At 33.4% G+C, this 25,898-nt stretch overlaps 2 long non-coding RNA genes across 4 annotated transcripts in view; both read left to right on the top strand.

Moving 5' to 3' along the window:
• Positions 1-25,898, top strand: part of LOC149790161 (uncharacterized) — a 338,762-nt gene that overhangs the window by 287,912 nt on the left and 24,952 nt on the right. The window lies entirely within an intron of this gene.
• On the top strand, positions 1,461-25,723 carry LOC149790165 (uncharacterized). Of its 3 annotated transcripts, XR_016423798.1 has the most exons (5): positions 1,477-1,556; positions 8,926-8,990; positions 9,511-9,581; positions 21,130-21,197; positions 21,495-25,723. It is a non-coding gene; the product is annotated as an uncharacterized LOC149790165 (long non-coding RNA). The 3 variants fall into 3 exon arrangements; XR_016423799.1 differs by lacking the exon at positions 9,511-9,581 and having other exon boundaries at positions 1,513-1,556; XR_016423797.1 differs by lacking the exons at positions 8,926-8,990; positions 9,511-9,581 and having other exon boundaries at positions 1,461-1,556.

A 25,898-nucleotide genomic window follows, 5' to 3' on the forward strand; every position in this document is an offset into this window, starting at 1 on the left:
CAATATCGCCTTCGGCGTCCTTGGTTACGATCGTGGCGACGACAAAATCGCTGACGGCCTCCCTTTCCCGGTATCGCTTAAGGAGATTGGCATGGTATGGCTTCTCCTTAGTTGGTAGTCGTATCTGATAGGTTTGACCTACGACTTTCCCGGTTATGATGTACGGACCCTTCCAAAAAACTTGCAACTTGTTGTGTTCTTGGGATAACAGCAACAAGACCTTGTCGCCTACGTCATACTGGCGTGGTTTCGCGCGCTTGTTGTAATACTTCGCTTGACACGCCTTCGCTCATTTGAGGTTCTCCTGCGCGAGTGAACAAACCTCCTCCAATTTGTTTCGCAAATACGCGACGTACTGATAGGTATTAGGTAACTCTTCGACAGCGTGATCGTCCATCCACAGCTGTCTCAGTACGGCGATTGGGCCACGTACGGTCCTCCGGTACAAGAGTTCAAAGGGAAAAAAGCCTAAACTCGCTTGTGGTACTTCCCGATATGCGAAAAGCATTGCAGGAATGTACCGATCCTAATCTTTCTGGCGGCATTCGCACAGCTTCTTGAGCGTGTTCTTCAATGTCCCGTTAAACCGTTCGACCAGTCCGTTACATTGGTGATGATACGGTGTAGTCGTAAGGTATTTAATCGACATCAGTCGGTTTAACACTGCCATCACGCGACTCATGAATTGTGTCCCTTGATCGATCAGGATCTCGTCGGGCACTCCGACTCTTGACCAAATCCCAAACAGCACTTCCGCTGACTTACACAGATAAATTAGTATTGCTATAAACATATAAAACCAAACACCAAAGACAATTTTTCAACCGTATTATAACAAGCGAGGTTACAAATTTTGTTTTAACTGGCTAGCTTTTTCTGTTACAAACAGTTACAGCTCGATCGCTCAGATGATTTCACTTGTAAAAGTTATACCTTGTTTATGGGGTTTGCTCAAGCAAATGAAGGCACATAAAATCATATAAAAAAACAAGTTGGTTCAGTATTGTGCTCACATGGAAACATTACTGGGTTCAGTTATACGATATTACAAATTTGCAAGTCAAGGCAAAACACATTTGTCAGTTACCTATTGATTATCCATCATGAACAAGTATGGATCTAAACAAGATCTTCCATAAATCCGTATGTATGTATGTATGTATGTATGTATGTATGTATGTATGTATGTATTTATGTATGTCTGGATGTATATATGTGTGTATGTACATATAGATATATAGATATATTGCTGTTATACCTTGATCCTTCAAAGTTCACCATTATTTTATTTTATCTACCTTCTACGTGCTTGAATAAGCCCCATGTTAAAGGTATTCCTAATCCAGGTAGTAAATATTTGTAGCAATAACAACAAGGTTAAATCAATTATTCGTAGCCTCGCTAGTTGCTATATGGTTACAGAGTTGTCGATACTGTTTGGTGTGTTTGTTTATAGCAACAGTACTTTATCCGGGTAAAAGTAGTACTTTCTTGGTGTGGACACGCTAGATAATTCGGGAATTTCACGTCTTTAATTTATTCAAAGGAGACAGTTGGTAAGTATCAGTATATTATTATAAGACTACATAAGTATTTAGTATTACACAACTGTTCCTACCGTTAGAGTATTATGAAGGTCATTTTTACAGGACTAACTTGAAAACTGGGTCCATATCCATTATGAAATAGCTAATTTAGAATTTATTTTAAAGTCTTTACCATATGCTTCAGTAACATTCTGAAGAATACCACTGATCGGGTCATCTTTCAAAACGTCATTACACAGATGTAGATTATTTCTGTATGATAGCTTTAAATTTATTTCAGTTGATTGGCACACATAGTCAAAAAGAAATAGTCATTAGAATAAAAAAGTCAAACGAGTCAACAAAAAGGACAGTATGAAAAACACATCTATTGAATGACGTTATATTCTCATGGATAATGTGCATTTCTTTACAAGTCGGAAACTTCATTCTTTAACGTGGGATTTTAGATTTTCCGAAGATTACCATCGTCAGAAATACTATTCATTTAAACATCAAAGTAACTTCCATTTTTCTCTTTTTCCTTTTTACTCTGCATCGATAATCATGATGTCAATACGGGCCCCGGGAGGCCCGGTGATTGAAGGCTCTCGTCTTTACATATCACTGATATCTCACCTCTGTCTGAGTGCGTTCGAATATCGGTCTCCACCAGCATGGGAATGTGAGTTGCCAGTATATTCCCACGGGTCAGTTGGTCTTCACGGTTTTTTTCCGGGTTCTTCTTCCAACAGATATAATGGCCACCATGTATAGTCTATCAAGCGCTGAAAACTAGCATTCAATCATCAACAACAACAACAACTACCCCAACGTTATTCAATTATTTTTATAACGTACCTATAGACATCTGCATATTCCACGTATTCGGCTCCTTTTATTTCGAGGCAAAACCGTTAATCGATGATTAGATGATCGGAATATCGACCGATAACGTTCCGGTGCGAAGCATATTCATGGGATTTACCTAATTCGGTTTCCATCTTTTGTCCATAGGAAACGCTTTTCACTCCAACTGCATCGGCTCTAAAAACATACTTATATTGATGTGCCGTGAAGCACCAAACTAAACTAAACTCTTTATATTCCGACCAAACAATACCCAGACTTACTACAATTAACATGATTTATTTTTGTGGCGTTAAATTTAATAAATTTTGCAAAGAATTATTTGATACATAACCCTTAATGGAATGTTTATACATAATGCGATTGACATGGCCCATGAAGTAATGAAGATTGTATTGATGTGTAAGAGGATCATTCCCTTAAACTTCCACGAGAATAACGTTTTGTTTTCTCGTGGTTTTTTATGAACAATTGGTCATACTAACGTTTTACATTTTTTTACAGTTGGTTCCTGGGTTAGAAGAAATTATTCTCCATGATTTAAGTCCTATGTTATCCATGATTTAAGTCCGTTGATTTAAAATGCCCATGTCACTCAAAATGTTTAATAATTCAAATATGAAAGATAATTATGATAACTTTCATTACTTAGAAAGAAAATGTTTCCTCGTATTTATCTTTTTATATAGTAATTATAAATATTCACATTGTTAAGGAACGAGAAAAAAAAACTCTCAAACGATTTCCTTCTGTACAATAACATAAATATTAATGAAAAACATTTATATTGTAAACTTTAAGTATATTAGTTTATTTTATAGAATAGTTATATTTCACTGCCAGTACTAGCCATCCTAAAAAAAGTGAAAGAAAAAAAGCGATAAACAGACGGATGAAAGGATTTGATAAGAAATCGAGCATTAAAATTTAGTGAATAGGTGGGGATGGGGCGTGTGTTTGGGATTTGCCTGCTCGGCTAGATGAATATTTGTTTTACCTGTGTTCAACTAATATGAGGAATATAATACTTTTTTCAAGCTATTTCAGATTATATAACACCCACCACAACCACAAGCCTTACCGTCCAGAAACCTAAATAAAATTAAATGGTATGTCCCCTACTGAGTTCAGTTTAACAAATATGATAGCATTCATGGCTATACTTGAAAGGGTCGTAATTATTTCCAAACTCAAAATTCACCAGGTAAGGTCAACAACTAATAATCTTGCGTTTTGCTCTATCCAAATTTAAAATATCCAAAAGTATTGAATATTCAGAATTAATTCCAAAAGTCTTGAAAGTCCTGATTTAACACTTGTGTACGAGATAAGGTTAGGAGAGTGTGCGTGACTTGCTTATCGTTTAATGTATATGTACAGTGTTTGTTTGTTATTGCTCTTGTATTGTATCCAGGAAAACAAATTATACACAGGGACTCAAGGGGTAGTTAACAAAATTACCAATGGCAGTTACTCAGCGCAACTGTGAATGGCGCCACCTCATGAAAATGCAATGGACCGTGTAATACATTGACTTTATGGAACAAAGAGCACACTATAAATTATGAATGTCTGCATAAGGAAAGGCAGCTTACACATCTAAAACTGTTCTTTATAAAAATAGGAAACCGACTTTATGAAACCATACTTAGTTCGTCAGAGGCCTCTAATGGACAAAACTCAAGTTGTCTAATATACATCCCGTGATGGTATTCATTGCTAAGGACTTGGACATTTTAAGAGATTTGGTCTTATATAGAAAGATTGCCATTCTTTGCCACTATCAATACTATTAGTGAATTTCTTGTGATGCTTTAATTTAATCGGTGCTTTATTTCCAGTATTGAGTTGAAGTGCCGTTAAACCCAATCTGTGTATATATATATATATATATATATATATATATATATATATATATATATATATATATATATATATATATATATATATATATATATATATATATATATATATATTTATATATATATATACTGCCACAGAAAACATACACTCTTAATATTAGATGTGGTTTGGCTATCGACATCCGTTGTTGAATGATTTTATAATTGCTTAATAATGGGAACTAAATGGATAATCTGACGTAATGTCAGGAATTAAATGTGTGTGTGTGCGTGTGTGTGTGCGTGTGTGTGTGATTTGAATTTTTAACGCAGCTTTAACAGTTTTTCAGAATTTTTAACGTAGCTTTAACAATTTTTCAGTCATATCGCTACGATGTCTGTAATGTGGTAGTTTATAGCAATGCCAGACATGTAGCATGATATCCCAACGAGTCACATTATCCTGACACCAGGCCGACCAGAACTAACATTAGCCTCTTAATGCTGAGCGCCAAACGCGGCAGTTTTTAGTACCATTTTTGTAAGTCGTTGCTATGACTCGACCGGTAATGAAACCCAAGACCTCCTGCATCCGAGGCGGACGCTCTAACCACTAGGCCACCGGAGCGGTCGTAATTAAATGAAGCACACGTATATTTTATTAAACGTATGAGGCCTCTGCAACTTAATTGAAAACATACATACATACATACATACATACATACATACATACATACATACATACATGCATACATACATAGTGCTTGTGGTGATGTAAGTGTTTGATGCGATGTCGGTGGATGATGGTTGAAGTGTTAACAACATTGGCAGTGTTTTTATGAGCAGGAGGAGTCGATGAGTATAAGGAGGATCATAAAGGGGAGGACGAATAGTAATAGAAGTTCCATTTATACAATTCGTGCTAGATAGACTAAAAAAGAAAGAAGAAAACGTATTGTACCTTGATCTTTATTCATTTTTACTTTAATTTTTTCTGCCTTCGTTTGCTTGAACAAATTACATGAAAAACATTTGCATGATTCAGACAGTTATTGTGTGTAACAATAAAAACCAGCCAGGTTAAATCAATTATTCATAACACTACTCTTTGCTATACGGTTGCTCTATTGCCTTTAGTATTTGGTGGGATTGTTTATAGCAACAGCACTTTATCGGGTACATCAGACAAGTACTACCTTGTTGTGATGAACTCGCCGGATAATAAGGATTGAAAAAGACACGATCTATATTATTATAAAACTATATAAATGTTTGGTATTGAACAAGAAATATACACACTCATATTATCTAAGTTCACGACTGCTTGAAGTGCTATCGATTCAGTGTAATGAAGGCCATTTCTTATTGGGCTGATTTGATAACTGGTTCTATATCCATTATGGAATTATCAGGTCGAGGGCTTTACTTTGACTTTTTACCATATTATTTGAGTAATTGATGTTTTTAAGATATTACTAATGTATTTATCTCTTACTAATACATTACATTCATGGAGATTATTCTCGTTGTCTTCTCTCTATCCACACTCATTAGAATACGTCTATTCCAACAATCATTCAACCAGTTTATAATCTATTCATAGAAATCTGATCACGGCAAATCGTTGTCGCTTTATATTTAGAGATGTCGCGGTGGCTCAGTGGTTAATGTGTCGGAGTCTCCATCGAAGGGATGTACGTTCGAAGTTTAAAACTGGGACTAGCATGGGTCTGCTTCCATGGTGTGTCCATTGGAATGGCTCTTTACTCCAATTGCCTTGGCACTAATAATCAACTTGTGTTGATATGTCATCAAACAAAAACCATACTGTTGATATTCCGACCCAAAAATACCCAGGATTACCCCAGCCAACTCAACTTATTTTTTGAAGTGTAAAATTTGAAGAGTTTATATAATGATGTACTTTATTAGACAAATAACATTGAATTAAGTGAAGTAAACACGATTTTACTGATGTGTGATTTGATCGATCTTATGAGATTGTTTATGAACGTTACGGTTTGTTTTTTTCTCGAGCATTTTTGTAAAATGAAGAATGGATCATACTAACTTTTACCTGATCTATTTTATTAAGCTTTGTAGAATAAGAACATTATTTACCAGTTATATTATCCCAGAGTTAGGTTTGTTGATCGAAAATGCCTATGTCGCTTGAAACCTTTTCAGTTATTCAAAAAACTGAATAATTATGTTCACTGTGATACTTTCAGAATGTAAACATAACCGATCTCTTTTGCCATGCATATTTTAATGAAAATATGGTTTTAATAAATTTTCAGTTCAATATCTGTCGATGTTAAAGGACGAGAGAATTTCATATTGCCGTCTTCAGTAATAATGCTTAGGTATTTCTCTTGTTAGCTTGAAGTATATTAGGATGTCTTAAAGAATATTTAATCAAAAAGAACAAAAGGCATGCAAGGAAGATGCATACAGTAGTACTGAAATATATTAATCTACTCTTCCGAACACTGATTAATATTTGCAGGTATCTTAAAACTATTGCAGTATAAATGCTGTACTGAATACCACATTGCTTTCTTTGAGAATTTCGGGAGCTTGCATTTTAAGAGATTTTAAATAGACATTTGGTAATTATTAATCTTCTACAAATTATGCATCAGTGCTTTTATAAAGCACAATATAAGTACTCATTCAGATCACATTTATGCACACTTACACGTCTATATAAATATAAGGAAGAAAGGAAAACGACAGCTAGACAGCTGCATGGATTGGGTAAAGGGCCGACCAATGGGGAGAGTGGTTGAAGGTTGAGAGGTGTTGGGTTTGAGATTTTCAGTTTGACCCAGATATAATTTTCTTTCACCTCAAGATAATCATTTGTTTTTTACTAATATAATGAAAATAGTAGGTACTTTATATATGAAACAGAGCAAACATACTTTATTTCAAATTACTTAAGCCTCAGATTACTTTTTGAAAAAAATCCAAGCACCCATGCGCACACTCTCCATCCCCCACCACCAAAATAAGCAAATATAAATTTCCGATCCCCTGCTCAAATCAATTGAACAAACAGGAAGGCATGCAAAGATTGCAATTTTTTAATTTTTATCATTATTCTTGCTTATTTGTTGTTTAAATTGATCTGCCTTGATTAAGGTGTAAATATTACAACTGAAGTCATTTGAGCGCTCTTGAAAAGAATGCGCAGTAATTTCTTTCTTGTAATAGTTCATTACCGAGAAATATGAAACTATAGCAATGTTGTCGCTCAATATGTAATCCCGTTTTTAAAAAATAAATAAAAACATCATTTGGAATGAAATAGGAATGAAAAAAAGAAATAGCATACATGCAGTACTGACTCTGATAACTTCGAGAGCTTGCATTTTAAGGGATTCTAAATAGATATTTGGTAATTGTTAATCTTGTACATATTATACATAAGTGTTTTTTATAGTACAATACAAATACTCATTCATAGCACATGTGTGCACAATTAGAGATATGAGGAAGTAGGAGGAATGGCAGTTGTAGTTCTATTTATACTATCAGTACTAGCCAGGCATACAAAATGAAAGAAAGGAAAACGATAGAGAAATAGATGCATGGATCGGGTAAAGGACCGACAATTTAAATTATTTTCTTTCGGTGGGGATAGTTGTTGAAGATGGAGAGGTGTGGGGTTTGAGATTTTCAATTTGGTCTAGATATATTTTTCTTTCACCTCAAGATAATTATTTGTTTTCAACTAATATAATGGAAATAGTAGGTTCTTGTAGCTATGAAACAGAGCAGATGTAATTTTTGAGTTATTTAACCTTCAGATTACTTTTTGCAAAACATCTTCGCACCCACCCCACTCTCCATCCCCCACCACCAAAATAAACAAACTTAAATTTCCGATCCCTTACTGAATTCAATTAAACAAGCAAGAAGGCATGGAAACATCGAAATTTTGTTCTTTTTATCCTAATTCTTGCTTCTTTGTTGTTTAGTTTTATCTGCCTTCGTTTATTTGAACAAAGACATGAACAAGGTATATATATCACAACTGAAGTCATTTGAGTGCTCTTGAAAAGAAAAGGCAGTAATTGTTTTCAACTACAAAAATCACCGATAAACTACTCCCCGCCTTACGTTTTGCTATATGCAGAATGCTCCGCTGTGATTGGTGGGTTTGTTTGCTTTAGCACAATATAAAGACATATTCATATTACCCGTGTTCACAAATGCGGGAATTGCCATAGTGTCATTGGCCAAACATTACCCATTTGTAATTCAACACTGCATAAAACGAAAGAGAGCGTAAGTAGCAATTTTTGATGTAAAATGCCTTTCCTGCATTGATTATTAAAATTTAGATTATCAAGAGGCTGAAAGTGTGTATTTAGTTTCAGCATAGAAACATAATTTTGTATTATTATTATTATTATTATCAGTAGTAGTAGTATCCCAAAATATTTACTGTACAGGTATCTATATTTAAAGTTGATAATGTATATTTTTTGTCAATTATTTTATTTTAAAAAAAACAAACATTTAAGTGAAATTTATATGTAGATTATAGAAAGGTGGATGATGAACACGATGTTTGTTCACCCGTAGCTCTCATAATGAGTCAGACCTTAATGAAAGGGTAACTCTTGGACAACCCTTGGGCCAAGTTGGCAAATTACATGAAAAAATAATCTCCTCAGTTTCAGCATGTGTGGAAGGAGCCGTTGCGCTGTATATCGATACGAAAGATGCTGAAATCATTCAGGTGGGCAACGCATTTAATAATTTTAGTTACATTTTAAGACGTTCACTTGAAAATTCGCAAAGCCACATAATCGGACATGAACGAACTATAATAATGATTTATAGATATGCCTTGTTCCTTCAAAGTTCTCGTTTTGAATAGGCGTACTTTAATGACTATGGTGTTGAAGCTGATGATACGAAACGCTCTTTACACGTACATTTTTAAAAGCAATTTACAACTTAATCTCGTTTTGGCGTGTGTTCATTTCGTGTATTAAATACAACCTTAATTAATATGAGCGACCTTTTTGATGAAACTGCTTTTTCGGTGAAAATGTTAGATACGAAAAGTTCAGTCCCTTACACTACCAAACATTTGGCAGTCAGTATCAATTACATTATACGCTGTAAATTACCACATGAAATTTGCGTGTGGTATAAATCAAATATGTATTTAATATATACGCTGTATCTTTGATATACCACCCGTACAAATATTTCATTAAATGAAAACTCGGAAAACCTTATTTTATTTTTAGTGAACAAGTTATGCGTCTTACAGGATACAAGAAACACAACGTACATATAAAAAGGTTTAAAACTGACTACAGTAAGTATACCGTAACATAAAATAAAGATTGCTGAGTTATGTCCTTTGCCAAGGGAAATTTCTAGCATTGACTAATAGAAATAAAATAAAGGTAATTGGAAAAACACTTTAAAGGGCTTGGGTAAAAAAAGAGAAATGTTGTGAGCCTACCTTTAAAGAACTGGTTTGTAGAATAACAATTATAATGCATACTTACTCATTGTTTCGGGATTAAGAGAAATATTGTCCTTTTTATATTCGAGAAACAATTGGATGATGAGTAACGTAATCAAAGGAAAGCATGAAAAAACCTAGTCTTGCGTTAGCATGAGGGTTTAGAATTAGAATGATTGCCACTTTTACGGCATTTCTTCTCTTGTGTATGCTATTTTTTGTCGTCAAAACGATTTTCGCACAATGTATATCTTTAACCATTTTGTTCTTTGCCTGCAACTTGGTGGTACATTACTGTTTTGGCGCACAGCCATAGTGTATAATTACAGGTATTAGCTCAGTTATGGCTACTGGTATTGGTTCAGTTATGGTTGCAGTTATTGGTAGTACGTGTTTAGGCTCTTTTAAACAGTAACAAGAAAAAGTGAAGACAACAAGCTTTGTAAAATTTAACAAAAATAATTTATTTCCCTAGAACAACAAATTAGAAACGAGAAAATGAACTTACGGTTTTAAGAAGCAAATCCAAAAATAATCCAAGAATAATCCAAGAATTAAAAAATAGAAGTCCTAGCAATAAAATGTTATAATGAATCTGAGTTCGAGTCCCGACGAAACTCCAAAATGGAAGGCGATGACGTATGATGTGGTCCCTGTAGTATTGACGTGTCTACAGCTTTTTTTTTTGACCCACAGAAAATAATATTGCGATGTTTAAATTCTCTAAATTTCTATAACTGTCTTTGTCACAGAATTAGTTTTTAGCAAAACTATTTCCAGGGAAAATAATAATCATGAATAGAAATTAAAATTAAACTCCAACTGGTCACAACAAAAAATCACTTTGACGTCTAAGTGTTTAAAAGTCCACCTCAAAACATCACTATTAAAACTGGCTACTGCGCAAAACAGACGCCCAGATAAGGGTCAACCTATAAGCAAAACCAGAATTAAGAAATACAACGTAGAAGATATTTACATCTAAAGTCAGTACTCCAGATTTCACTCTGAAACCCACGCTAAGAAAAAACTTTTAAAATACAAAGTTGTTTACTTCAATTTGTAAATCAAGGTCAGGAACTAGGTCAGCTTTAGATACAAAGTTTTATTATTAAATTTTCGAAAAACTGAACTGAACTTCTTGGACAATCAAATCTAGTAAATAAAATTACATTGCAATATCATGTAATAGTATAAAAATATATAAAAATTAAAACTAAAAACCAAACAATTAAAATAAATCAAATATAAATTAAATCAAATATACATCATACTTCCACCGATAAAGAAAAACAAAGATTTATATAATAAAGCTTTCTTTTTACTATAGATTATATGTTAGGTTTAAAAGAAAAACTTAAGAAGAACTCTTATGAATTATACAAAGCGTACATGAATTAATTCATTTCTATACACGGGAATGTGCATGTGCTATTAAATTATCTTTCTCCTTAATGTTCCTGATATCAACATTATATTCTTGCAACAGCAAACTCCACATTATTAGTCTTTGATTTTTATTTTTCTTCTTTACGATGAAAGTAAGGGGGGTTGGGTCACTAGACCCTGAATTTTTTCAGACCAATTAAACATTGTCTTCTTCCTCAATACATATGTCAGGGGTTCAGCAATTATAGAAAAATTGGAACAAAATTTCCAATAGAATCGAACTATACCTAAATATCGCATCAGCTGCATTGTACTAACAGACACAGATAATTCAAAGAAAGCCTTGCCTTAGCATCCTTAGGTTTGATTTGACCATGTCCCACGATATGTCCTAGAAAAGTTACACTAGCACGGCAGAACTCTCTTTCGGAGAAGTTAATTGTCAAACTTGCATCAGTAAGTCTGTCAAAGAATTTCCGAATTGTCGTTAAATGTTCTTTCCAGGTGTCGTTGTAGTTGATGACATCATCGATATAAGCATCACAATTATCTAGACCAGATGTAATGATATTCATTAGACGTTAAAAAGTACTTGATTACACATTCATTCCAAACGGCATCACTTTATATTGATAAAGTCCATCTGACGTCATTAATGCTTGGCATTTCTGATTTTATCAATACAGTCGATTCTTGGTAATGGAACTGAATCTGTTTATGTCACACTGTTTACCTTCCTATAATCAGTGCACATACGGAATGTTTTATATGGTTTCGGAACAAGTATATATTGTGAAATTCAATCACTTTTACTGGGCTGTATAAAATCATTGTCCAGCAAATAATGAATTTCTTTTTCCGTATGTTCCTGTTTGAGATGGTTTTTCCTGTACGATTGTTGTTTCACAGGTTTTGAATTTACAATTTCAACATCTGTCTCTGAGTTATTGGCATCGTCTGCTGTGGCTGTGCAGGCATATGCGAAGTGACGCATTAAATTAAACTCCAGCTGGGACTCTATTGCAATTGGTGCAGACATTCTGAGAAGTTTGAGTTACTAGGGTTGCTACCGCGCTCTTCTTTCTCCCACGTTTCTCTGCCGCCAACTGGCCCCTCCTCGAATCAGCGACTGCTATCCCCTTGCTTAACGTCAGTCTCCAGGTGCCTCGGTCCTCGTCCTGCACTTCTCAGCCGTCAGGTGAAATGTCGCATGCCTTCGTGTCACTCTTGCACCCATCCTTGAAACGGAGTGATGGGCGGCCGCCTCTTCTGGTGCGAGTGGCCAGCTGTCCATGTAGGATGTCATTTGGCAGCTTCCCATCCTCCCTACGTCTGACGTATCCCAGCCATCGAAGGCGGCGTTTGCTCAGCAGGGAGTACATGCCGGGGGTACTTGAACGCTGCAGGATCTCGCTGTGTGGGACACGGTCTTGCCAGCTGATTTTCAGGATGCGTTTTAGGCACCGTATATGGAAGGAGCTGAGCCGACGCTCTTGCCTCATGTAGGTGCTCTAGGTCTCACTTCCTTATAGTAGGGTACTGAGAACGCAGGCCTGGTAGATCTTGGTCTGCTCTGTCAGCGTGTTGTTTTCCTGCACCCTCTTTGTTAGTCGTGCCATGATGGTGTTTGACTTTCCAAGCCTTCTGTCCGGCTCCACCTCAAGCGAGAGAGTATTGCTGATGGTTTACCCCATCATCATCACCACAACAACAAAAACCCTGCCCCCTCCCGTAAGTAAAGTCATAAGTCGACAGCTTTATTCTGATCCATGTTAACAGACACACACACACACACACACACACACACACACACACACACATATATATATATATATATAGAGAGAGAGAGAGAGAGAGAGAGAGAATACAATGAATGGATCAGTCAATCATGTATAAATAAAGGTACAACTAGCATCACAGCAGTCGTAGTTGTGCTGGTAGAATTTCTGCAGTAAGACATAAGAATAGCATTCAGGAAGTGGTGACGCCTACTATAATATCCACAAAGTGGTAACAGCGAAGAGGCAATTGGCATACAAATACAATTTGGGTAATTTAGTAGCACAGACTATAAGTTCTAATTATTAGTGGTGGTGGTGGTCGTGATATTTAGTGTTTAATGCAAGGTTCAGGAATATTTGGCTGTAGTGTCAGTAACATTGTCAGTACTATTATTAAGAGGAGGAGGAGAAGAGGAGAATCATCAGAAAGTTTAAGGACGGGAGGAAGAGTAGTATTTCCATATTGTACAACTAGTACTTACTACTTTGTTTTTTTCTAAACATGGAAGATAATTCAGGAATTTCACGTTTTTAAGTGATTCGAAAGGGACCTTTATTAAGCATCATCATACGATATATATATTACTACATAAGTATTTGGTATTCCATAGAAGAAATACAAATTCATGTTACCTATATTCACAACTGCTTGCGTTCCTGTCGAATCCGTATAATGAATGTCATTTCTTACTGGCTGGAGTTGAAACCTGGGTCCATATCCATTATGAAAAAGTCAGGTTTAGAATAATTTATTTTGACGTCTTTCCCACATTATGAACGTCAGTAATATGCTGAAGATACTACTGATGAGGTAATATTTCAATATGCAATTACACAGTTGTAGATTATTTATGTATGGTAGCTTCAATTTTATTCCAGTTGAATAGTCATTGTCATGGGAAGGTACCCGGGTGCCGGAGTGATTTAAGGCGCTCGTCTTTACAGATCACTGACATCTCACCTTTGTCAGTGTGAGTTCAAATATTGGTCTCAGCCAACATGGGTATGTGAGAGAGTTTTATTTGTGGCTTCCCATGGGTTAGTGGGTCTTCCAGTGGCCTCTCCAGGTTCTTCTTCAACCAGATATACTGACCAATATGTATATAAAATCATGCGCTGCAAAATAGAGTTCAACCCGTAACAACAACAATTATTCTGACTTTATTCAATTTGTTTATAATGTAGCTGTGGACATCAGCTTAGGCCATGTATTCGGCTTTTCATATTTCGATGTAACGCCATGACTCAGTGGTCTGCGTTTCGGAATATCCACCCAAAACATGCCGGTCCGAAGCATATGCATATGATTAATCTGGTTCGGCTTCCATGTTGTGTCGATGGGAAAGGCTCTTCACTGCAATTTCCTCAGCACGAAATACATACTTGGGTTGATGTGCCGTAAAACACCAAACCAAATCAAACAAAACTCTTTATATTACGATCAAATAATAATTTTACTTATTCAAGTTAACACAATTCATTTTTAAAAAATTCTTATAAAGAACTATTTTACACGTAACTTTTAACTGAGTCTTTATACTTAATACGATTGTCATGGTCCCATCAAGTAAAGAAGATTTTAACGATGCATTAGATGATCGTTTCCCTTGAGATTTCAACGAATGAAAAGCAATAGATGTAAGGGTTTGGTTTGGTTTTTGATTTCGACAATTTCATTTATTTTTACTGTGTAGGGTGCTGATGGGAGCGTAGTGATGGGGATTTTCTTTCTCAGCGGAATAAATTTTTCTTTTACCTCAAGGTAAATAATTATTTTTTTCAACTAATGCGAAGAATATTTTGACCTAGAAAAGAGAGCAAAAATACTTTGTTAAAACTATTTCAGGTCCAGCTTATATTCTTCAAAAGATCCTAACCCCACCCCACCCCACCCCATCCCCTATCCTTAGTCTTCAAAAATCTAAACAAAATTAAATGGTCTGTCCCCTACTGAATTCAAATTAACAAACATGAGGGCAATTAGGCAAAGATCAAAATTTTATGTATTGATTTTATGCCTAATCTTCCGTTACTGTTATTTCATTTTACCTACGTTTATTTGCTTGGACAAAAGCATATTGTAACTGAATTCATATGAGTTCTCCTGAAAGGACAGTAATTATTTGTAACTATAGAAATCAGCTAGGTAAGGTCAACAATTCATAACCTTATGTTTTGCTATATACAAAATCCTCCGCTGTGAATGAATGGGTTTGTTTGGTGTAGCACAATAGAGATAACATTCATATTACCTGTGTTCCCATTTTCGGGAATTTTATTTGAATCCTTTGCCAGCATATGAACACTGCATGTAATTGGAAATTCAGAGAGAGAATGTTTATGTAAAATGCACGCAAAGATGTGATCGGGTAGTATTGTTCGCTCTGTCACTATTTTCCTTCGTACGTTTTTCTGTGTGGAGCAGAACTGAGGACTGGGGGCTTTTATTCCTATAATATATTATCAAGAAATATGAAACTTTACAAATAATATAGCGGAATATTTAATCATTGTAATATAAATATTAATTATTACGACTCTAGGTCTTCAGCTATGTAAGGGACAGAAAGTGAAACCATCAATGTAAGTAAAATCAACGAGCAATTTACTTCCCTTAAATATAAAGTGAAAATTCATGAGACACTTACAGAATTGTACATTTAATTCCAAATAGTTCTAACTATCCTATCTGATGTCCAAAAGTAAAGAATGACTGAATGAAATTCAATAGTCTTGAATGTCCTGATGTAAGACATTGTCCCGATTCAGAATGCATATGAATGAGTTCTCAATAATACAAAGTAGTATATTAGTCCAAAAGAGAATGAACATTTTAGTAATTTCAATAAATATTTTAAATAAATAATTCATCTCGAAATATACCATAGCACAACTGTAAGCTATAATCACAGTGGTTTCTCACAGACTGACCTAAAACACATTAGTCTTAGTGGAGTCAAATAGTCGTATTAAATGACTTTATTTTTCATTTATTCGTCGGAATTACAAAGTGCTGAAATCTGACTAATTGTAGCTGTTTTGGAATTACCTTTTTGTAAATGTTTTGAATTATATAATTAATCTAATAAAAACTAACGGCACATCAAGTCAATGGATTGAACTTCAATCGGAACATGACTGCAATGCATTTGGAATACTCGATAATATTTGACTGTTTTGTTACTGTTAGGCCTATTTACGATTTCATTCACCGTACTGTAAGATATTTTTAATCTTTTATTTTCCATGTTAGAGAAATAAAATGTTTGTTCAATTTATAAAACTTGTTGGTTTTCACTCCTTTATGCTACTTTGTCGATTGGTGCGGTTCAATACACGTTTCGAAAGAATTATAAGTCTCTGACTAGTTTGATTATATCTGTGTTGTTATATCATTATAAATTTCTTTCATGCAATCATGTATCCAGGCTCTCCAGTTATACACAGTTCCGGTCTGTATCGGTGTCAATTTGCAATTATAATTTCGTGTATATTCCTTGCATTTCTATATAGAAATCCAACGAGGTTGTGCATTTAGCGGGAGTCATCGATCGGAATCTGCTTTAAGACATGTCAAGTATTTGTTATTGTGCAATTAACAGATCTTCATGCACCAGATAACGACATAAAATGACAAACTTGAATACTTGGATGAATGTTTCTATTTTATAAAAAGGGCATTCAGTTATATACAACAAGTTGGAAGTTATCGTCATTACATAAATAAAACCTTTATCAAACTATCAACGCTCATCTTTATTCAGTTTTTATTCAATAAAAAGTTCAAGTTTGTATGACTAGGAGTAGACTGTATATCACTAACGATTTTATATACAAGGATGAAATCATACATTTTTATATATTTTAAAAACAAAACACTTTTGTGCCATCTTCGACAACTTTGTATTTCAATGTATAATTTATGATTAGAGGGAACAAAACTGTAAAATTTAATTCAATGAACTCGCAATAAAACAACAAACGTGGATTTCATATGAGAGCAAGTATTTATGAATGCGAGATTTCATCAATGATATCGCATTTTCCATAACATTAACAAAAGTATTATAACAAATTATACAAGACAACTGTAATTCTCAATATCTTTATTAACAAGACCAAAATATTACAAACATAATTAATGATCAAAATAAATTGTAAAGAATTTAAAATAGCAATATATTTTTGATGCAATGAAGACCGAAACAATGTTCCCTTTGAGAGACGACTTCAACCTAGTTTGTGATCCTGCAAATGATTCTGACTCATCTGCAACATAACAGTCACGTAATTTGTGACCGTTTTCTCAGTTGATACCTAGTGATTCTACCTGTTTTGCTATAAATTGGTCATTTAGAAATCCTTCAATGGTGTTGACATAAAAGAGAGAGATTCTTTTAAAATTGCCGGTGTTGTAGATAAGTAGTTTGCTATAGAAAGAAAATTTCCCCATCATATTTATGCCTTGCAGGGAGACAAAAGCTGATTTATTTTTTACGTTTATGTCATCAAAGTTATAGGGCAATCTTAAATAAGAGACAATTAGGATTCACAAATGAGATATAAACTTAAACCGGGTGTTATATATATATATATATATATATATATATATATATATATATATATATATATATATATATATATATATATATATATATATATATATATATATATATATATATATATATTAGAAAGACCATGAATACACTCTAAAATTAATATATTTTGACTTACCTCTTACGCCATCGAAGCCTTCAAAAATTAACGACACAATCGAGAACATTCCCAGAAGACACGTTTAGAAACCATCTAATGCACATGCAGATGAGGGTTGCATTCTTTAATTATCTTTATCTTTGCTTCTGATCACGTCTTCGGATTTTATTTAGGATAAACGTGAATGTTGGGATGAAGATAGCTAAATATGGAAAATATTCATGAGAGTAGTCCACCCCAAACACAAGAATAACATGCAGCTTATCTCGTTTTTGTATTAATGGCGTCTGAAAGTAAAGAAATGATGATAAAAATAATGAATAGCATGTATAATTTCCTTCCTTCAGTCACTTTTTAAATAACATTTATTATATTAATGGATTGTGTAAGTATATTCCCAGTAGCCTGAATTCATAATCTTGAGGTCTTATAAATATGACCAGCATATGAAATAAATACGTGAATCACACTCTACCGGCTATCAATGTACTTAAATAAGCACTGAAGAAATTTAGAATACATTATGTTTTAGTAAAATTATCAATTTATTTAACAGGGATGAATTGCTTCAGTACACTTCTTCAAAATATCGTCTGCAATAAAGAAAGCAGAAGATTCGGCAGCTGACTATAACACGGAGAAACAAAATTGATCACAGTAATTTTCGAAGAACTATTTAGTGAAGACACGGAATTTATTGTACAGTTATGCCTAATATTCTACTTCTAACGTAAAGAAAACATAAATATTTGGACACAACTGATGTTACCCAAAGAAACCTCAAATCTATGTAAAGTAATTAGTCCAAAACTTTGTTACGACATGAGTGATATTTAATTTATATGATTAAGTTTTATTTTATTTTATCATTAGATTCATGCATGTTCGTCTTGCACTACTTTTTTCATGCCCCTATCGTGTCACATAGTTTCGATGAATACACAACCCCATTATCTATCCAAAGAATTGAAAATTAAATGTAACTCCGAAGGCAGTTTGTTTGCAAATAATGCTCGTTCAGTTGGTTGCTTACAGAGAGAAGCTAAAAGAATGACCATAACCGGGAAAAATTGATGGTGACAGACCATTCTGTATATATTCTAAATATTTTTGACATATATATATAATACCGTGATAAGAAATATTTGTTTCGATTTGTCAATATCATTATTCCTTAGACAATTCATATTTAAAACTGCTTTGGTCACTTGGTCACTGACGTACGAACATTTTTATTTTTTCTCAATATACTGCACGGCTGAATTTAATTAGCAATATTGTAGAGTATATTTAGAAGAAAAATAATTGAGAATTGCATAAACTGCCTACTCCTGATCGATTATATCATCATTTAAGTATCAAATCAATGCTAACAATTAACATGAGAGAAACGTTTAAATTGGAAAGAAAAATTAGTGTGAGTGATAAGGAACCGAACCTCGAGGGTACACACACACACACACACACACACACACACATATATATATATATATATATATATATATGGAGGTGGGTGGGTGAGTGTGGGTGGAAGGTGTGAGGGGGTCTATTGTGTGTGTGTTTATTTATTTATTTATTATAATCAATATTTCAAAATAATAATTAAATTGTATATGCCCAATCATTCATTATTATGCACATTAGGTACAAATACGAAATATAGGAGTAATATTTTCTGAAATATGCTTAGTAGGAACTTTCTAGCAAACGTATATGGTATATGGAATCCACAAATATAGGCACCACAAGGGAGGAAAAACCATTGGTTACTTAATGGTTCGTTTCTTCTATTAACAACAGTCCTGCCTGAAAGTGAAATACATATTTACGGAAGTAAGAGCTGCATTCTTTATCTATACAAATCTCATCTGAATCTGAGTAGAGGCCACAATTTACATTACCTATCACTTTGACTCAAAATGGCAAATAGTGATTAATTTTATGAAGTAGCTTTGAATTATAGGAACTGTACAATCTACATATATTTGACATCATTGATAACTTAATTGGTTGCAACGTAACGTTGTAAGTTAATTCAAATAAAAGTACTTGTAGTAGAGCATCGTCCTGTTGGCCTCTTGATAACATCAAGGACAATGTATCTCGCATAAGGTATTTAAGACACTTTACACATATATCAAACCACTGTGAAAAGATTTTAAACAGGACAACAAGAAAATAAATCACACTATATCGAAAGCATTCTACATGGTACAGTCTACCCTAGTTTTACCCAAGGAAACGAGAAAACATATTTCCCTCCAGAAAGTTTATGTTAGTCACATAGATAAAGTTGTTGGTAGACACAGTTGACAACTGAACATAATTGGTAGAAACGTACAAGACATACGACTTGTTACATCATCTTTTATTGTACAATTATGACTTCTTTTCAAGATTTGAAATATAATTTGTATTTTATTTATAAATGCACTGGATTCAGCAAGGGATCACGTGTGGCAGGGATTGATTAAGATAAATGCAAAAAACTGACAACGGACAGTGAGAAACTAGTATCTAACAAGCCTGAGCGCTTTCGACTTTTTAATGAGTCTTTAATGAGTCTTTTTCAAAGGCAAATACAAAACATAGACAAGACAAACAAATAAAACAGAAAAAGGGTTATGTTTGCGAAACTTTACATGGCTGTTTCTACATGGATTAAAAATTTTAACTTTATTATGTTTCATAAAGTTTTAATTCCTGTAGAAATAGCCATGGAAACTTTCGCAGACATAACCCTTTTTCTGTTTTATTTGTTTGTTTATTCTTTTCATTAGGAAAAGCACTGCACATAACAAAAGAAATTTGATTGTGAAAAAGTATTAATGAGAATTTAACAAAATGAGGGTTAGTTTACCAATCGGCACAACACAATGCGAGATCAATTATAAATGAACGACTAAAGGAGACGAAAGAAGCTTCATTGGGCGTCAACGTCGAATGAGTGAGCAATAAAGACTGACAATAGCTACCATCAATGAGTAATGCATATCAAGAAAACAAAAGAAAAAAACAACAATATATATATATATATATATATATATATATATATATATATATATATATATATATATATATATATATATATATGAATTAATTAATTACATGGTGAAATGGATTAGTAAAATAATTAATCAACGATTTAATGAAAGAACTTATGAAGAAGACTTGAAGCGACAAATAGAAATAGCAACATGTATGAATAAAGAAATGAAAGATTTTTCATAAACTTGAATTATTAAAATATGTTCATCTTTCTGCATATTTCTGTTACCAACTTCATATATAAACAAATTATTTTAGCTATTAGTTCAAGTTACAGATATTAATGAAACCCAGTTTAATTTTAATTTGTATGTAATTGTTATCTTAAATGTTTCCTTTATATGGCGAGATTCTTCTTTAAATTTGTGAACTAATTTTGGGAAGTTATTTTTTATATTAAAATACGCACATTATTTCATACAGCATATGTTTCTTTATTTCTTTCTTGTTTTATTATGTAGGAAAGGAATTGATGACAATGCTGAATACCGAAGTGTGTTAATCACCCATCAGCGTTGAAAGATGTCAGGTACAAATATTCTGAATCACCTTTTCTTTCCTAATTTGTGGGCGTTTTATATTTATGATTATATATCCATTCTTTATATAATACATAAATGGATATATAATAAGGTTTTAAAAGACATTTAACAGCCATGTTAAATCAATTAGCAAGCGATTTTTAAGGACAAAATCTGCAAACACTAATGTGGTGTGCAGTCCATCATTAATCAAAGTACTGTATTTTTACATAGGTTTTAGAAATAGGTTTTACAAAAATACAAATTTTGTTTCAGTGATGAAATATTTCTCAATATAATTGCAGATTCGAGTGAAGACGAAGACAGTGAAGACGAAGACAGTGAAGACGAAGAGAGTGAAGACGAAAACATCCCTTCTGACAAACACTTGAAAAAGTATTTCCTGATACACCTGATGTATAACATAAATGCGAATCTTTGGCCAAGAAGAACGTGTATTTACTACTCTCTTGCATTCAATGATAATATTCACGAGAAGGAGCAGTCGTACAATGAATATAAAAAATAAAAAAATAAAAAACACGCAGAAAAATTAATGTTAACTTATCTGCAAGGTAAATATGACTCGGCTAGATTGAAGAAACTATCTTCTGATCTTAGTGATCTCGACCTCTCAGGTAAAACTGCTAAACGAAGCCATAAAGAAAAAGGAGAGGTTCAAAAGAGGATGAAAATGAATCACGAAATTATAATTAATTACTCGCCGTGCAAACAATGTGCAGATGACATTATATCTTATAAGGAAATCATTGAGAAGGATTGTGATGTTCATATTAGCATAACATTTGGTTCGTTTTATAAAATGTACCCCAAGGATGATAAAAACAAACATATCGAAGGCTTAGCTAAACTTCACAATGCAGGAATAAAACTACAGCTCGTTTGGGATTCTGAAACGTTGATAGAAAGAATTAAGAAACTTAAAATTGGAACTGAGGAAGACAGGGAGATCAGAGAGAAAAAGGACAGAGAATACATGGAACTAGTGGAAAAAAGGGCTAAAGCAATAGCTTTAAATGAGAAAAAAACGTATAAATCATGAGTTTCAGAAACAGGGAGATTAGGCATCAACTACAAGGAAACCGTGTAAAATTCTTTCATCCAGGTTTCCAAGTAAGGCAAATTACTGTGAAGTTTCAATGCAGTTTTCTAAGTCTTTTAACACGTAGACTATAATTCTGGTTATATTCTGGACAGTTTCAAATCATCGGGATTAATTTTACCGACGCTTCATATAAAAGCTCCCAAAACTTATAGCTTTAACGTAGTTCTCGCAGAGCCATAGTCTACAAGTTCTTTGTTGTTTTAGTTACTTTGTAAAATCTCTGGTATTTGCAGATGCTGTTAGTTTCCGTACAGTTACTAGTACATCAAAAACATGAAACTCTTTAATCTTGTGTAAGGGTGTGGTATTAAGAGAAATACATATCATTATCATTATGGGGTTCTAGTGACTGAGAAATGAGCATTGAATAGATCATTTTAACAGATCATTTTAACTCAGATCAGTGAGGAGCTAAATATGATTATAATTACCTAATACCAAATGAGTGAGACGTGTACCTCAAGATGCATCCCCTCACCAAGTTACATGATTCTGGATCTGATCATGTGTACATAGCATGCACAAAACCTAGCTAAATGCAACAAAAACTGAATAGTATCCAGAAAAATATAAAATATAGGCAATATTGACCTTTTCTGTAATGGTGACATGCCAATAGAGATTTGTTCAGTCCGTTAGCTTCACGATTCAGGCATGAATAGTTTAAAAAGCAAAGTTGATCTCCCAAATCAGTACAACGTAAGATATTGGTCAGTGTGACCTATGTAATGGGTCAGAGTGATATATATTTCTGACTGGTCACAGTGATCTCTGTTTGTGATGAGAATGTAATACTCGTAATGATTCAGCTTCTCCATCACAAAATATTTCGGTTATATCTAATTTTGTTATAGGCTAAACGTAAAAATAAAACTTAAACCAGTAAAGTTTGAAATATGTATGTCACAGTGACGTTTTACTGTTAAGGATATATATATATATATATATATATATATATATATATATATATATATATATATATATATATATATATATATATATATATATATATATATATATATGCATACATACATAAGACATGACATAGAACTTGCTGATAGTGATATCTCCCTCGAATCGTCACGCACTCAGTATCCTTTGAGATGTGACAATAAAAAGTACTGGTGTGAAAACACAAAAGATATGTTTTCTCAAATTCTTTTTAACAAAACTCAATCTGACTTAATTTGACGAAAAGACAAATTTTCAAAAGTCCATTTTAAAAGGGAAGACGGCGTTGAATCTATCGGATTGACTCTTGATCTTCCATGCAGTCTGAAGATTAGCATATTCTTCAATGCAATCCACTTTAGACATTGTCAGCTGTACATATATTGTGTGTCACTGGTTATATTATTATTATTAAACAGTATAATTTACATTATTAAATTATCGTAACTACTCAATGAATTATAGTTATGATATGGTAATCTGTTATAAGTAATATTCTGTAGTATCCAAATATTCGGGTTGTATGACCGTTAGCATTATCATGTTAATGTTGGATCTATATGAAAGTAGTTACTGATGTTACTTGACAAATACATGCAGCTTACAGATATTTGTCTGCTTATATTAAAGAAAGATATAGCAAGAATACTCCCACTTTGTCCATCAACCTCATCTATCAAATCTTTATTTCACTAGCAATGATCAAAACAGGAATATCGGCTGATCTATGGCGTTTAGTTACTGCACATTGTTATGTCACACATAATATTTTCTGGGACAATGAAAAGCTGCTACAAATTAGACTAAAATTCACTCGGCAATTTCATAACGAGAAAGAAAAGACAGTTAAGGTTATTCAGAGGCAACAACTTCTCTAAACGGCGACTTGAATGCCGGAATCGTACACCAATAAAGCTTTATGGTTGAATGTTATAAATTCTGGGTCAAATAATGCTGTGAAAATAAAAACCAGATGCATGGATAACAAGAAGCAAACACTCTTAATAATGTCGTGGACCACAAGAAATGAAACACATTCAAGTTCGTATCATTATAAAATTGCATTAGATATTTAGTTGAAAACCACCAGTCTTCGTAATGTTTGCCACAGAAACCAAAATTAGAACTTATGGGAATTCAGATGCAATAACTGATTTTAGTGTTGCAGTGGAATGTTAGAAACAAAAGTCATTTAATTATCAATAATATATAGTTGCTTACTTAAATATCGCTGAAATTCAAAAATCTTTTGTAAGTTAATGCAGCAGAAACCAAAATAATGATGACGGAAAATCAGGGTTTATATCTCCCCAAAATGGTTGTGGAATACTGGAAACAACTTCATCCAAAATGCAGTTTAAATATGGTTGAAATGTTAGAAGCAAACCCTAAGAATTGATGTCCCCTGTTTTTCTTGTTTGGGAGGATATCATATTTTGGCAGAGGATATTGCTAGGTGATAATGGAGAGGTAATAAATGGTTAATAGTACATTTATAAAGGAAGACACTACCAACCATGCACAATGGTGATAATGGAGAAAACAGAAAATGACACCCAGTTGAGTTCTCATTTACATAAACCTGCATACAAAGTATAGGTCCTTCATGCAGCGGCCATAAATGTAGTACAAGTTGAAACAGGAAGCTGATAGTCGAATGCCACTTACGTTATTTGAAAACAATGTTGCATAATATATATATTTAATTTGTGAATAAGTTTTTGTGAAAAACGTTTGTTATTCTTTCATTCGATGCTATTGTTGGACTTTACCTTGTCCAGAACTGAGTTCATTTTCTGCTTCATCTGAATTGACTTTTTTAAGTGTATTCTGTAAAAAAATAATACGTAGCTAAATTATTTTCAATGTGTATGGGTTTAAAATCAGAATTATTATTATTAATAGAAGTAAATATGTTTATTTGAGTCTAGGTCTAGGTTTTGTAATTTTCATGGTGTATTTGTCATAGTTATAAATTATTAATTTTAGTAACAGGTTTCTAACAGTAACTGACAGTTTTATTTTGTAAATGTCAAGATCATTCTAGAAGGTTCGGTAATACCAACTGTGACCCGAGTTAAAGCTATATAGTCTTGTAACTAAGAAGACTCATTATCTTTAACTTATTGAATTCAAGAGATTATTTTTCCCGAAAATACATTTGTGCTCTGATAAAATTCTTGGACAGGGACATTCATTGGAATTTAAAGTAAATTCAAACCTTGAATTATATTACTGTGTTTCAAGAAGAGACTGTTAACTCATCAACACTCTACGATCAACCAGAGACACATCATCTCCTTCAGCTTTGGATTTAAATTCTTCAGGACTTTAATTATTAGGACTTGTGTCTGTTATTCTAGGATCATTTGGGATTTAAATCGTAACGTAAGTTCCTTATTCTTACATTTTCACTTTGTATTCTAGGGAAATAAATTATTTGATGAATTTCACAAAGTTTGTTGATTTTCACTCTTTTCTGTTACTTACTTTAAGATCGTAGACTTGTAACCATATAAAATGTTCTTGCAATTAAAAATAATCAAGGCAAGTATTGTGTGAAAACAAATGATGGTGGGTTAAAGAATCAGGTTACACAGCACTGATACATGAGTATGCAGACATAAAAAAT

Source organism: Sinohyriopsis cumingii, chromosome 10 (assembly GCF_028554795.1).
Source record: "Sinohyriopsis cumingii isolate HCF-2022 chromosome 10, ASM2855479v2, whole genome shotgun sequence".
NCBI classification, from domain to species: Eukaryota; Metazoa; Mollusca; class Bivalvia; order Unionida; family Unionidae; genus Sinohyriopsis; species Sinohyriopsis cumingii.